The sequence below is a fragment of the Hoplias malabaricus genome, chromosome 7 (assembly GCF_029633855.1).
Source record: "Hoplias malabaricus isolate fHopMal1 chromosome 7, fHopMal1.hap1, whole genome shotgun sequence".
In the NCBI taxonomy this organism is placed as follows: domain Eukaryota; kingdom Metazoa; phylum Chordata; class Actinopteri; order Characiformes; family Erythrinidae; genus Hoplias; species Hoplias malabaricus.
Window position 1 is genome coordinate 13134249 of NC_089806.1, and position 15231 is coordinate 13149479.

Sequence of the window (15231 nt, forward strand, 5' to 3'; positions counted from 1 at the left end):
TCTGTGATGCGGCTCGCTCAGACACACACTGTACTGCAGCCCCCTACAGGCACATCACACGCGTGCGCACACATACACAGGAGAAAACACTGCTAAAAATACAAGCCTGGCAGGAGGCAGGAGAAGAGCTTTAAATGCCTCGGTGGGACACCATTTTCTCTGCAGATGGTTTGTATCACTCCACCATTTGAGGGTAACAAAGGCTACCGTGGAGCATAATTTCACACTCATGAAATCCAGGTCTGAAATTGCAAAGAAGGAGAGAGAACAGAGGCCCTGGCACAGGTATGAAAAAGATCAGGGCAATAGGAGCTTCTTCAAATGGGAGTATAGTTCCCTACAACACAACAGCAGCGTTAAAGCGAGTAGAGCACGTCCCTCACTCAGATCACAGCCACATTTTCCTCACTATTCTGAAATTCATGGTTGACCTACTACATAACCATTGTGATAAAACGTGCCATTCAGGTCCAAATCTGTAGACCATATATGGAAATCAGCTCACAAAATAAATAAATAAAAATATAATAAAATGTAAAATTCATTTGGAAGTTGGAAGGCAAATTACTACTACTTTAGAAAGTAGTCTATCAGTATCTATTTTAAAAAAAATGTGTTTATGAGAAAAAAAAAAGAATAAAAACATGTGTAACTAAAAGAAGTTTAACTTGGTAGAATTAAGCTAGTTAGAGACTATTTTGGCTGAAGTTAGACAAGTTTCTGTATGTTTTATATCAATTTTTCCAACATTAATAAACTATCTGGATTAGCCTTTAGCCTAGCCAGCTAGCACTCTGTATAAACTAGACTAAGGCTAAGGTACTATACCATTTCAGGTTGTACTGACTCTCCTTTAATCCCATTTACTGTGTACAGGGTTTCCATTCTATCCCTAAGACTTAAAGCCAAAATTATTGCCCACCAGAACTTACATAGGACTTAATATCCTTCTGAAAGTTTACCTCTCTCCATTTGCAGCGAGCAATAGCAAACCTGTCAAATGAGTTTCCAAACTGTGGGAAGTATGCAGCACTGGGAGAAATGTAGTGTGGAGGCAAATAGGTCAGGTGAGGCTTTGGATTGTCAGTTTGTTAAATGCCTCACGCTGACAACACAGAATTGCATTATGATGGTAATATCCGCAGTGTTACGAGTGTCCTCTTCAACTCAGCGTGCCTCTCTCGCAGAACAGGGCCTCGGGCAATAGCCAAGATCCACCCGCCTTTATTTTATCCCTGTAAAGCAGAAGTAGGACACCTCACCTTGAAAGAGTGCCACACTTAAGCAGCTCTGCATCCAGCCCAGTTATTGGAATGAACTCGGAATTACATCCAGTGCTTCCATTATGAGAGTCTTCACCATCTTTAATAGTTTCATTCGTTTGTTAGTTAATGTTCACAAGTTTGGAGAGCGTGCACGTTCCTTTACCATTAACATACAAATACCATAATTCATGCCCATGAATTTTAAATGACCACCATATAAGGAAGCACTAGAACTGAGGAATCACAGTGAAACAGCTTCAACACCGCTAGAGAACATAAAGAAAAAACAATACAGGGAAGGCTCACAATCGGTTATCTGCTGATGTGAGGGTGTACGCACCAAAACGAGGCAGTAGCAGAGGGATCGCTCTCAGCTAATAAACCCGTATAGTCTCCAAAGATGCTAAAGTTCTCTCTCTGTAGAGCACTTTCTGTTAAACCCAGCAGCGGCATTTACACAGGTGAATGTCACAGACCCTAAACTCTTTTACATTACAATGATCTACAGACCAGTAATAAGACTAACAAAAGAATCCAAATTTAACAAACAATAGCTTTTTAGTTACTGGGAGTTGCTCTGAATTAGAGGTTGTAACAGGACGACTTTTGTGAAATATGTTTTGGGAGTAGGTGTAAATTTTGTTCGTATTTATGAACCTTCAGACTACAAACAATTTGATGAATCCATACATTTACGGACAAAAAAACTGGATTTACGAATATTTACAATTTAAATACACAAATACTATCAGCTTGTGTGTTTTGGACGGTGGGAAACTGAAGCAGACACAGGAAGAACACACCACACTCCTCACATACAGTGAGCTGAAACAAGGTTGAAACCACAACTTTGGGACCCTGCAGTTTTGTGAGAGCCACACTTCCTGTTGCACTACCATGTCAGCTTTATTGAGATTATATAGACTGATATTTGCATGAAACGGATTACAATAGCTAAGCTTTATTCAGACTGCAGGACGGCTTTGACTTGTCTCAAATCAGATTTTTAGCCAGTGTTCACACTGCAAGTTACAAGAGACCAAATCTGATTTGTGTGGTCTGACTCCAATCACTTTTGCTCTTGTAGAAACATAAGATGTCATAGTAACAACCCGGAAGGGAGAATGCTGATAGCAGGAAGGCAAGAAGCTCCACCCTTTCACTTTGGCCTAAGTGAGATTTGGTTTGGCCTGTTGCCTGTTAGATGACAGAAAATCTGTCTTTACACAAATCAAGCAAACAACAAACCTCAACTTCCTGTGTAAATAAGTACTTTTTCCACTGCATCTACTCACTCTGTTCAAGTGTAGAAAAGTGTACTTTGTACACTGCACCTCTACCAAAGGCAAAACACAGTTTACTGAGAGGTAGGAATAATGGGTGGAGTTTGGACAAAAGAATGCATATATGTATACACTCACATTCTTAATAAGTGTTATTCCTACATCATGATCAGTGTGTTCCTGAGCAGAAAAAATACATAATAATACATAAATACTTAACTAGGTTTTATTCAACATAGACTTTGTAAATTTATAATATACCATTTATAAATCCATATGTGAGCACTTCTAACATTGTAACTGTACACAGCCCTCATTGCTGAGAAAAAGGTTTTCCAAACGCAATGTTTTCAGATCATTTCTTTAAACCAATTAAAAAAAAACAGTATTTATATTCCAAAATAAAAAACTGAAGTTTAAAATGTAATAATAATAATAATAAGGAAAAAGGATGTATTTGTAGAAAGAGAGTGGGTTATTTACAGATACTAGAGATGAGGATCAGTAGTGCTCCCAAACACAATGTATATATTAATATTTATATATTTTTAAAAATGTATTTCTTGACCAAAGCCCAATGTTTAGAATCCAGAGTAGGCCAAGCAAGGAAGAAAGGTTCAGACAAAGCAAAAAGCCTGGCCTTAATTGTGTTGTTTGTGCTACACTATTTAACTAGCAGGGGCTACAAAGGATGGAAGTGGAGTTTGTGTTGCGTGCCCACTGCTGAATACCCTCCTGGGCTGTTAATTATCTCACTTTTAAATGAGCTGGCACGCCAGCATGGAAAAACTACCTCTGTTTCTGCAGCATTTTAAGCACGTTTATTTTCGTTCATCGTCAGTAGGTGCCGAGCACAACGCAATTATGCATGCCTAATTAGATATGCGACCATGATGGATTTCACAGCTTGCATTTCGCTCCACGTCGGCTAACGCGAGGCGACACCGAGAATTCCTCTTCATTAATCCCTTCCTCCGACCTCTGCGAGGTTCCTCAAGCACGGAAGTCAGCCCCACCCCTGCCATTCCTTTTCATCTCATTACCACAACACAGCTTCATCATGTTGTGATAGTGCTGAGCGAGTCTAATACTGTGTTAGCGCCAGTTGTCTGCTGCCAGGACGCCAACGTTGGGCACGGGCACGCCAGGGTCCCTGAAGCAGGTGTTCTTTTGGCAGCTACATCCCCTCTTTCAGCAAAGGAAGCAATTACCTGTGCAAAACAACAATCCACAGTGTCACTAGTGACCTAGAGAGGGCCAGGCAATATACCGGATTAAGACTTCCCAGTTTGCCCAGCCTCTGGAATCACATGTGGGGTGTTGGTAATTGACGGCACAAAGGATGTGATGATGTGGGTTCGGCCCCAGGTCTGTTTACCTGCCATTGTTTATTCCGACCTGTGCTCTCAAAACAAGAGTTATACCCTCACCCTCCCTTAGTCTATTTACTTAAAAACTCCTCATGTATTCAAACAAGGGGCTTACCGTATTGTGGGCTGTTCCACAGGAGTGGACAATAACACCCACCTAAATTTTACCCCGTATTTACCCCATACTCTCAGTACCTGTCCACTCTTATCCGAATGTGTTTAAAAACTGATTTTCCTTCCTTCGTTTTTGAAAATAGCTTGAGAGAAACCGAGGTTTAATCCCAAATCACTCCATATTCCCTCTGTAGGACACTATTCAAGTCATGAAATGACTGAATCTATATCTTTGAGTGTATTGCTATATTTCTAAATAAAACATTTATTTATAAGTGGGAATCTGAAATCTAGTGCTATGTATACGTTGTAGTTTAATGACTTAATTCACTGTATAGGGAGTGAAGAGCTACTGAAACTTCAGCCAGGGAAGGGCACACTGTGTGAGTGTTCTCATGTGTATGGGGCAAACATCTGTTCAGAAACGCTCACAAAGGCATTTTGTAAATAAAAACTACACCTCAGAAAGCGTTTTTCAAAAAAACTCAGTTTTCAGAGACCTAAAACAGGAGGCCAAAGGGCAAACAAAAACAAAAAAAGAACCTGATCTGTGTGGACGGGCTCACAGTTTGTTCCCTGGGCTAATGTTCCCATCTGAAGTACAAACTTCTCAAGACTGTCCCTAGACATTTGATTGTGAGCTCATATCTGACCTTGCATGGTTCACACAAGACAGAGTCCAAGAAAGGCAGCCTTGTGTACCCTCCATTTTCTATCTATTCTATTTATATAGAACACACATTCTGTTTATACTTTTGTTTAATGTAGAGACAGACCAAAGAGGTGCGAGTGCTCTAAAGCTTGGTTAGCTTAGGTTTGGTTCTCACTTGTAACAGTCAGTTTTACCTAGGTGTATTTTAAGGTGTATTTTAGCTAACAGACAAGGGTTCTTAAATGTGTACCCTCACCTCTTAATTCAAGTCCCAAAATCTGACAGTTTCCCCATCTGACTTTTTTGGTCTACTTTCCCTACTATATTTTACCCAATGTTTTTTTTTTTGTTATCGTTGTCTCCAGATGTTTTTGCTGCCACTTAAGCCAAAATAATCAGCTCCTTGCAGCTCTTATAACCACTTCTGAAATTAGATGCAGATGTAGAAAGAAGTTCTATTAAAAATTATGCTGAACAGGCCCAAAAACATCTGATCATCTCTGAATATGGGGAGAGATTTAGTTGTTTATCTGATCAGATGCATCTGGGCTATTAATGGAATCTAGTGAAACCTGAATGTGATCTGATCACCATACATCAGGCAGATGCAAGGTGCAAACAACCCACGTATCACTCAATATCTGGAACATATGTTTGTAACATCTCCAGCAAAATCTCTGATTGGCTTAATACATTCAGATCTCCTAACTTGGCTGCAGATAGCAGTGTTTGAGTTAAATGAACTGAATGTGCTGGGATCTGTGCTTGTGAAGAAATCATTAGTGAAGACTTTACTGATCCACATTATAAGCCGCCTTCTGTTTGCACAATGCACCTAATTTACATTTGGACAGAATTTTAAATGCTGGACTTATGTCGGTCTTATGCTTAAATGAAGATTTGCCAGTGTAGTCAAATCTGTTATAATGCAGTCCTTCTCTTGAGCTCCAGGCCAGAGGTACATTTCAGTACGTGTGGGTAGTAAATATGGATGAGTCAGAATTCTCAACTATTCAAACAGTCAGGTTTTAAGAATCAAACAATAATTTCAGAAAACTTCCAATCGGCTTTTTTAATCACACTTAATGAACTCCCTCTGAACACTGTACTCAACCAGAAGTCACTGTACTGCATATGTTTTGATAGAGGCTCCAGTCTCACATGGGAAATAGAACAATCACCTCAGCTAGCGCTGTTAGCAAGAGCAGTTCATACTCAACTGTTCAAACAAATTGCAAAAGGTTAGGGTTATTTTATTGCCGCAGTGTTACACTGTGTGTATTTTCTTGAGTAATATACTGCACCATTTCAATGGCTAAATGGCTAATGGTAAAAATAGATATAATAATAATGGCAGGATGAAAGAATGTAGACTGTTGTGCTGTTTTTAATTTTAAATAAAAATAGACATTAAATAAATAGAAAATGTCAATATTTTATTGGAAGGGGGTTATGAAATTATTGCTTCAGGGTCTCAGTGGGTCCAGAGCCTACCGGGAATCATTGGGCACAAGGCAGGAATACACCCTGGAAGGGGCGCCACAGACACACACACATTCACTCACACACTCACACCTATGGACACTTTTGAGTCGCCAATCCACCTACCAACCTGTTTTTTTGGACTGAGGGAGGTAACCGGAGCACCCGGAGGAAACCCACGCGGACACAGGGAGAACACACCAACTCCTCACAGACAGTCACCCGGAGCGGGAATCGAACCCACAACCTCCAGGTCCTGGGAGCTGTGTGACTGCGACATGACATGAACAATTAGGATAATAAAAGTCAAATGTCAAATTAGTCTGAAAGCCCTTCACTAGTGATAAGTTACATTTACTCTCAAGTGATCAGGTAAGTATTTGTGTTTCCTGAGCATTTTCAAATACCACCTTAGGTACTGCTGAAGTACACATTTGAGGAAAGTGATCAGCGTTCTACTGAATTACATTTTAAGCACCGTCATTCAGATCAGAAGGTTTTTTAGGTTTCATTTCATCCTTTTTTGTCAGTGACGGGGTGTGTGTTGATTTGTGAGTGGGTCAAACACACAGACAGGGATTATTATTTTATTTTAGACCAAAATTATCCAAAAAGACAAGGAGTCTTCAACTCTAGTCCTTGTGCTGATAAGATGCTGGATTATTAAAGTAGCTCCACTGCAGTTCTCCACTCAGAACAGAGTACTGCTGACAGCTACCAAATATTTTTCCCAACTATGAATACATTTACCTGTACGCATCTGTAAATACACCACCAGTCAAAAAAATACCCAGAAAAATAACTTCATTTTCACATGGTTATCACTTCACCTAATGAAGTTACTGTAATTTCAACAAACTGTGGAGAAAAGCCTGAAGCCACTGAAGGTACAACACGGCTCAGTGTGACATTAACAGATGTTATAGGATTTCTTTGCAACCAGGGTCTCGCTTGCTAGCGGTTTTCTCGTCACTTGATCTGAAACCACTGCAATTTATGTTTCTACCTCTCAGATTAATTGTTTTTTTTTCTTCTTCATGGCCGCTTAAACGCAGTTATTTAAATACACACTGCTGAGCAGCTCGCGTTATGAGTAAGCAGTTATGAATGTGTCAGAAGCACAAACAATTTACTGTAGCTTTTAAAAGTTGGGAGACACAGCCATTCTGCTACAGGGAGCTCCAGGGCATAGTGAAGAGAACAGAGCAGGGATCAGCACGGTGTGCAGCAAGAGCGAGGAGAGCCTTCTCTAGCGTCTCGCACCCCTCAAAGATGGTGAATAGGCTCAGACACCCCTCGCCACACACCAGCCACCCCCTCATACACAAATATCCTGAAATATCATTACACGCCACAGCTCCCACATGAACACACAACATGCTCAACTAGCCCCCAAACTATTCTCTAAATGTACAGTGATGCAAATATAGCCAACTCCATACGTCCTGATAGGGCCTGCAGACAAAACCCACTGCCAACTACAGCGGTATAAGCAGTTATTACTGGCTGATAAAAAGCACTTAAATCTTTCATCTCAAAAAGACAGGAGGAAAAGGTGGACAATCAAGCCCCAAGCATGCTTCAGATCTGAAAAATGTCTAGGTGTCTGTCTTTTCCAGTGTAAGAGCTCCATGCTATGAATCAGAAAGAATCTGAATTGGTCAAGAAATCATACCTTAGAATGGGGGGGGGGGGGGGGGGCGACTAAATAAATAAATAAATAAATAAAGACAGTCCTTTCTGTTCAGATTACTGCATATTTAAATGCAGGGCCATGAAAGTGCAACAGGCTTCGAAAACTGAACACTGGAGTGTCAATAAATGCTGATTCACAATGACAACCCAAAAGCAAGTTTTCTGAAATGAAATGAAGGCTTATTAAAGGCCAAGGTTGTTCACATACACCCACAGTACTAATGGTGCTTTTCCACTGCATGGGATCGCCTTGACTTTGCTCCCTTTTAGTTGGTCACTTTTCCACTAGCACAGCTCCCCCGCAAAATAGAGCCGGTGACGTCGCAAAGCCCTGTAACTAATGGGAACAGCGGTCTTTGAAAAACACAACAATGATGGCAGTAGAGTTTGCCACTGTTTACTCGCTGTGTATTCGCATATTGTTTTTTGGACTGAACATGGCTTGGTGCCCCTTGATGTTCAGCTTTCGCTGAACTTTTTTTCTCCTTTCCCAAGGAGTGTTTAAATCTCTTCAAAACACGTTCACTTTGTTGTCAGTTCAGGAAAAGTTCTATATTCAACATAAAAAAGCAAACTTGTCTTTGGCAGCACTTTTTGCACATTCGCAGCTCATTCTGATCTGAGTGAGCTGGTGTGCCGACCGACTGTGAAGCTCCGTCTCTGGAGCCACGCCGAAGGAGCTGTGTCTCCAGGAGCAGAGAAGGCGCGGAGAGAGAGCTGTCTCTCCCGCTCACGGTCAGTCCCAGTGTTGTGACAAGTTGTGCTACTGGCGATTCTCTTCTATTTAAAGTAGCTAAGGTTTGTACAGAAAGTCGCGGGTGCTGGGTTTTTTGCTTTTTAAATACCTCGCTAGAAAGTCTGAAAAGTCGCTAACGCTAGTGCCAAAATCATTAAGGGAGAGAAGCAAGGAAGCAAATTGCTGCGGGCGCACACTGCCCCCACGTGGCACTTGTTGGAAATACCGCTCTTATCATATTCTTAACGTACTGGTACTCATTGTGTGGTATTGTGCCGTTTTTAATGCCAAAGTATTGCAATACTTTTCTAGTATTAATATACCGTACAACACTAAGTTGAAAGCTGCTGTACCTTCAGAGATTTTATAAGCGGTAATAGTTTGTGCTGGAGCTCTGCATTTCGTGGTGATTGACAGGTCTCTGTCCAACCAGTGCTCTGCAGGGTTAACATGTTGGTTGGAACTGAAAGAAAGCTGGAACTAAAAAATTACCTGGTTCCAGGACCAGATTTGGCCAGTGGAAAAGCAAAAGAGCCAAGCCGAGTAGGTCACATGCAGTGGAGAAGTGCCATATGGCAGTGCATTTTAGGCTTTCCTGGACATGTTATTGTATAAAACTGTTCTTAATCAACTGAGGTTTGCGTCACGCTTCACATAATCCTGGTAAATAAATGCTAAAATATGCGAGACTAAAAGAATGCGTAAATAGGTATGACCTATGCTCCAACAATACATTAGGTTTGTGTTATTACGTTGTTCAATAGAGTGGCACAGTGGTGCTCCACTTCATTAAAGACCACCCCCAATCTATTAACATTCAATGAGAGGAAGTCAATGGCATTTCCAGCTGGAGCTGCTGCTGGTGTTTACTGTGTTTATTGCCCTGGTGAGATGCTTGTAAAATTAATTTAAATGTCAGAATGCAACACAAAGCACAATGAGTGTTTAACGGTGCTGACCACAGGAAAAGGTGATGATGCAGGTCTGACCAGTTGATTGTAAAACATTTATCTTCCAGCAGTGATATCGGATTCAGAATAAAAATTATAATCACTGCTTCGATACGTGAATGTCATCACAAGTTGTGATCTACTGTAAGTTCATTTTAATTAAATTGAAAATATATAATTAGCAAAAACTGATCAGTAGTCGTAGTGTAGTCGTTTATCCATAAGGCTACGTGACCCTACATGAGCTCATTATGATGACAAATGTTAACCCACGAACATCAATATAGTCTTATTCCAACAAGCAGCAGTTCTCAGTTATGAGGTGAAAACTTTACAAAAGCAGCTTAAGAATCCTGTTTAAAAAAGCTGTTACAGATATCTGCTGATATCTATGAAGATGATAGTTCTTTATAAATTCATTTTTATTCATCTCTGGCCAACACAGGCCCATCTGATCATGACAGATTAATCACGCTGATGCACCTGATTAGTTTACATCAAACAAATATTAATCTACTGGCATGTTATACAGTTAAAGGCTATCCCCATGTGGTGGTGTTTATACTTTAAACGTACTATGAATGAAGTAAGCAGTCAAAGAGAGAACAGCTGAGCTTTTCTGCTTTAAAATGGCAGTTTTCCAAATAAAACGGGTGAATCAACACGGCCAGGGTTTCTTACATCATAAACGACTGATTTATGCTTCTGCACTGAATTAGTGGGGACTCTATGCTGTAGCCTGTGCAAGTGTCCACATCAATGTGAGCACTGATACTTATGTACTGGTGTGTCTGAACTGTTCTGCACTTACACTGCCAAAACTCTAGGGTTGAATCTCAAACACTGGTAACAGTTTCTCTCAAGCCTGTATTTATAAGCCTTTATAAAAGTAATTATAACTCTTTGTAACTTGGTCACAATGCTTTGTAAACATACTTAACTCTAATAATGCCTCGTTAGACTGATACTGAGGTATAATTATAATTATAGAGCCTTTTAAATGGATAATGGCCTGTGCATAATTATAACACATCTATAATACATTAATAACTATAAATGCATTATACATTTTTAAAAATGCCATCTAGTGAAGTCACTGATGATTTTTATTATTATTAATTATAAATAGGCTTTAAAAATGCTTTATATTCAATAGTAACATATTTATACCTATGTTTATAAGTTAAACAAAAAGTCTTATAATTCATTATTGGAGTTTATAAATATGCTTACAAAGCATTATTACTACATTAAAAAGAGTTATAACTTCACCTTTTAAAGGCTTATATATACAGCCGTCATAGAAAGAATATATTCCACCACCCTACGTAGTGCACAATGTATGTCATAAAAGAATGGCTTCTGCATTTAAAAACTGCACTGTATGTGGAATAATAAAACAATTTGTACTGGGCTATCAGTTTCATGTCTCCCTGTCTAACATTAAGTACACTGTTTCTAGAGTACACTACGTCATCCATTGTGATGTCCAAACTGATGGCATTAATTTGCTGCTATACGTTGTTGTAGTGTGGCATAGAGAATATTTTCAGACCAATATCAGTCACTGTGTACTAATCCCAGTCGCTCTGTGTCATTGTGATGCATAGTTAATTTCTTGGGAGGTGTGAATTAATTTATTTTTGGAGCAACACGACTGAGCATCTGCGACACGTATTAAAAAATGTGAAGCCATGGACAATGTTTACACAAGTATGTGAATTCATGCTAGAAGGATTACACATCTGTAGAACATTTTCTCACACTGTTTTCAGGTTTATTCTTCCTGAATATTTGTCTTGCACAAACAAGTCGATCACTATATCTAATTGAATCTGCTTAAGTCTCAAATGCTGTGCAGTGTGGTGCAATATTGATTTGTGCATCTGTAGAGCCAAGAGGTGAACACTGTTCAGAGGTCAGTAAACCCTTCTGACCAATCAGCAGAGCTCATTTGGCACAGGTTGAATGGCTGATGTCTGTTTTTTTGTAGGAGGCACTCTGTCAAAGAACCAAAGACTGAGGACAGAGGATCTGTGTAGGTTTGGGAAATGGGGAAAACTGAAGAATGGGTCTGTAATAAATTTCTGATGGAATACAGAAAATCACATGGAAAACAAACAAACAAAAAAAAAAACAGGAAAAAAGATTACTGTAGATTTTGGCCAGTCAGTTTTTGTATTGCAATGGGAAATGGAAAACAGGAATCGACTCATCTGATTTTTGATTTAAAAAAAGAGGAAAAGTGCTGAAATGAAAAACGACCTTTTATCTGATCTCTGATTTATATTTCTGTCAGGCTACAGCCAGAGTAACAGGCTTTGTGCTACCTATGCATTGCTTATGGCGAAGATCCTATACAGGTGAGTAGTGTAGGTATCAGCGGAGAGAGAGGCAGGGACTATTGCCTGATCTGTGTGTACTGAAAGGAGATTGAGGCATAGGTGACGGTAAAGGTGAAATAAATGATATTTACAGTGACATTGTGTATGTACGGAACACCAATGACACAAGCTGAGGCGTTTAAAAGGCATTATGAGCCTCTTCTGAGAGTAATGGGGCTCCAGAAGCTGGAAGCGAATGTGTTCGGTGGCTCCCTTGTGTTTCGGTATGCTTTCAAGGCTCACATGGGGGTCATTAGCCCTCAGTCATCTGTCTCCGAGGCCGTTTCCTCACAGGTATGGACTACAGTGCAGGGCTAAAGAGGGTCGTTTGTATGTGCCAGGCGTCAGGTTCATGCAGCCTGGCCCTTTTCTTTATGCTCAAGTGTGTGTGATTTATCCATGTGGAGCTTTGTATTATTCGGTGGGGGAGTGAACAATGGTGAGTGTCTGATACAAGAATAAGGGCTTGCCCTTTCATGCTCTTCATCACCCCATCACCTATATATATATATATATATATATATATATATATTTTTTTTTTTTTTTTTTTTTTTTTTTTTGTAAGCTGTATGTAAAGTGGCCTTGGATATGGGAAAGGCACTATATAAGTTGAACTCAATATTATTATTATTATTATTATTATTACTATTATCATTATTGCCAATTGTCATGATACAGATATAAATGAATGCGCCGTTAAGCGTCTTGCCCAAGGAACAATGTGGTATTCTTGCCAGGAATCCTTCCCCAGCCTGCTGCCCACTGCATTACTTCAACCATAAATTCACCCTCCTTTTGTGAGCTAAAGACAGTGGGTGATTCTTCTTGTTTGAAAAGGCTTTAAACGCTGACTAAACAATGAGTAAACTCTAGTCTTTACAAGAGTTTACTTTTCTTATCCACCTCAAGAGAGTGTGTGCAGAGCTCTCAACCTGGTCACCGATCAATGTGCTTTTTACTTCGTTCATCAATATTCCAATCAAGCCTGAGCCATTTAATTAGTCAAACACAGCAGGAGAAAGGTGGCCACATGATGAGAAAACTGATCTGTCGAGATTCCACTTTCCTCTCGAAGTCACAGCCCCATGCAATTGATGTCAAATATCCTTGCATGGCTCTGTCAGAGACATGCACCCTGAATATCCAATCTCTTTCATCTTTCTCAGACCAATCTGAGAAGAGAATTCAACCATACGCAAAGGTCTGCTAGCTCCAGTGATCTGCCAACTCTCAGTTACTGTGAAAATCTAAGGTTCATTTCTACTGCAAATGATAAGCGCTGACCTATTATTATAGTTTCAATTTATTTGAATCCTTCTGGATTCGGATATTAGTGTCTGTGTGAAAACGGTCTTGCTTACCCGTGGCAAATGTAATCAGACTAAACCTCTTAATCGTAAAGTAAAGGTCTGTATGAAACCGATTTAACAGCTACCAAACAAACCACAATTCCAGAAAGTAAGTAAAAATGGAGCTGTACACAGGGCTGGACGATATGACCAACATTTATATAACAATATATTTCTTAATTTTGATTGATACGATATAATTCCAATATTGATATGAACAGTGTAAAATCCACTAAAATACTTCAAAGAACAAACAAGAAAGGACATCAGCATCAAAAATAAACCTATTAGGTTTGCAAATATTAATATTTTTAAAGCAAATTTTATATTTTTATATTGTGATTATAAATTGATACTGAATTGCTGCCGGCGGCACGGTGGCGCAGCAGGTAGTGTCGCAGTCACACAGCCCAGGGGCCTGGAGGTTGTGGGTTTGATTCCCGCTCCGGGTGATTGTCTGTGAGGAGTGAGGTGTGTTCTCCCTGTGTCCGCATGGGTTTCCTCCGGGTGACTGTCTGTAAGGAGTGTGGTGTGTTCTCCCTGTGTCTGCGTGGGTATCCTCCGGGTGACTGTCTGTGAGGAGTGTGGTGTGTTCTCCCTGTGTCTGCGTGGGTTTCTCTGGGTGTGAGTGAATGTGCGAGTGTGTGTGTTGCCCTGTGAAGACTGGCGCCCCCTCCAGGGTGTATACCCGCCTTGCGCCCAATGATTCCAGGAAGGCTCTGGACCCACCGCGACCCTGAACTGGATAAGAGCTTACAGATAATGAATGAATGAATGAATGAATGAATTGCTGCCCAGCCTTATATGTACATGAACAATAGAACCATACAACACAATCATAACTGAAAGTAAGATTTGATCCTCACTGCACTGCATTAAAAACCAACTTGTTTGAGACTGATATCAACTAACAAATGCCAATGAACAAAGTCTGTTGTTACATCCACAAAACCTAAGTTAAGACACTTCCATTCATAGCCCAAGATGTGTCAAACACATCCAGAAATGTCTGGGCTTGGGTCGATCTGATATCAACTGATGCACAGTGAAAGACTGTATTTCGGTCTTTTATTTATAGCTGGAAATAATAGATGTCATGTTTTCTAGGTCAAAGAAGAGAAAGGAAAAAAATAAATAAAAATCCAGATTGTTACTAGCGCAAAGTTGAAGACCTCAATGCTGTATGAGCAAAGTGAGAGAAGTTGTAGGGAAGCATTAACTGAAAACACCGGGTGGCTATGGACCTCTATGACATTATCCCTGTAGCTCTAGCACTAAGCTAACTAATGGAGTACATCTGGACATCTGGGGTACAATGGAAACTGCTAATTGGATTTCAGGCCAAGCTATGTCTTTAATAACGAAATAAGACGTCTGCAGCTTAAGGGGTTAAGTGTATGGCACAGAAACACACTGTTGTGGAATTTGTGGCTATGGCAGGACATCAGAACCGAAACCCTGCCAGATCATTAGCTCGTCCACCAGCTCCTGAGATGGCCACTGTTAATGCCAACTGCTTCAAAAACCTGAGGATTTTCCCCCTCATTAGTGGGCGTGTGAGGGAGCATGTGTGTGTTCATGTGAGATACAGTACTGCCACACGTGATAAGTCTGACCCCCCACTTAATGCCGTTTGTTCCCATTCTTTGGCACGCCAAGACACTCACAACAAGCAGCAGCAGGTTGGCTTGTTTGGACACAGCGAGCTCTGGATGGATCCACAGCCAAATCTGCTCAAAACGGTAGACGCACCCAGCTCACGACGTGCCTGGCCAAATATCCGATCTGCTTACACAGACATGAAACAATACCGCTCCTTTATTCACCGTCATTTTAGAGCCCATGCATAATGCATCAAAAACATGCATAATTTAGGGGAACAAGCAGAGGAACAGCCTGGTGCACTGCCAAAGCCTATTCCTCCTTGTGGGGTGACAAAACAAATTCCATC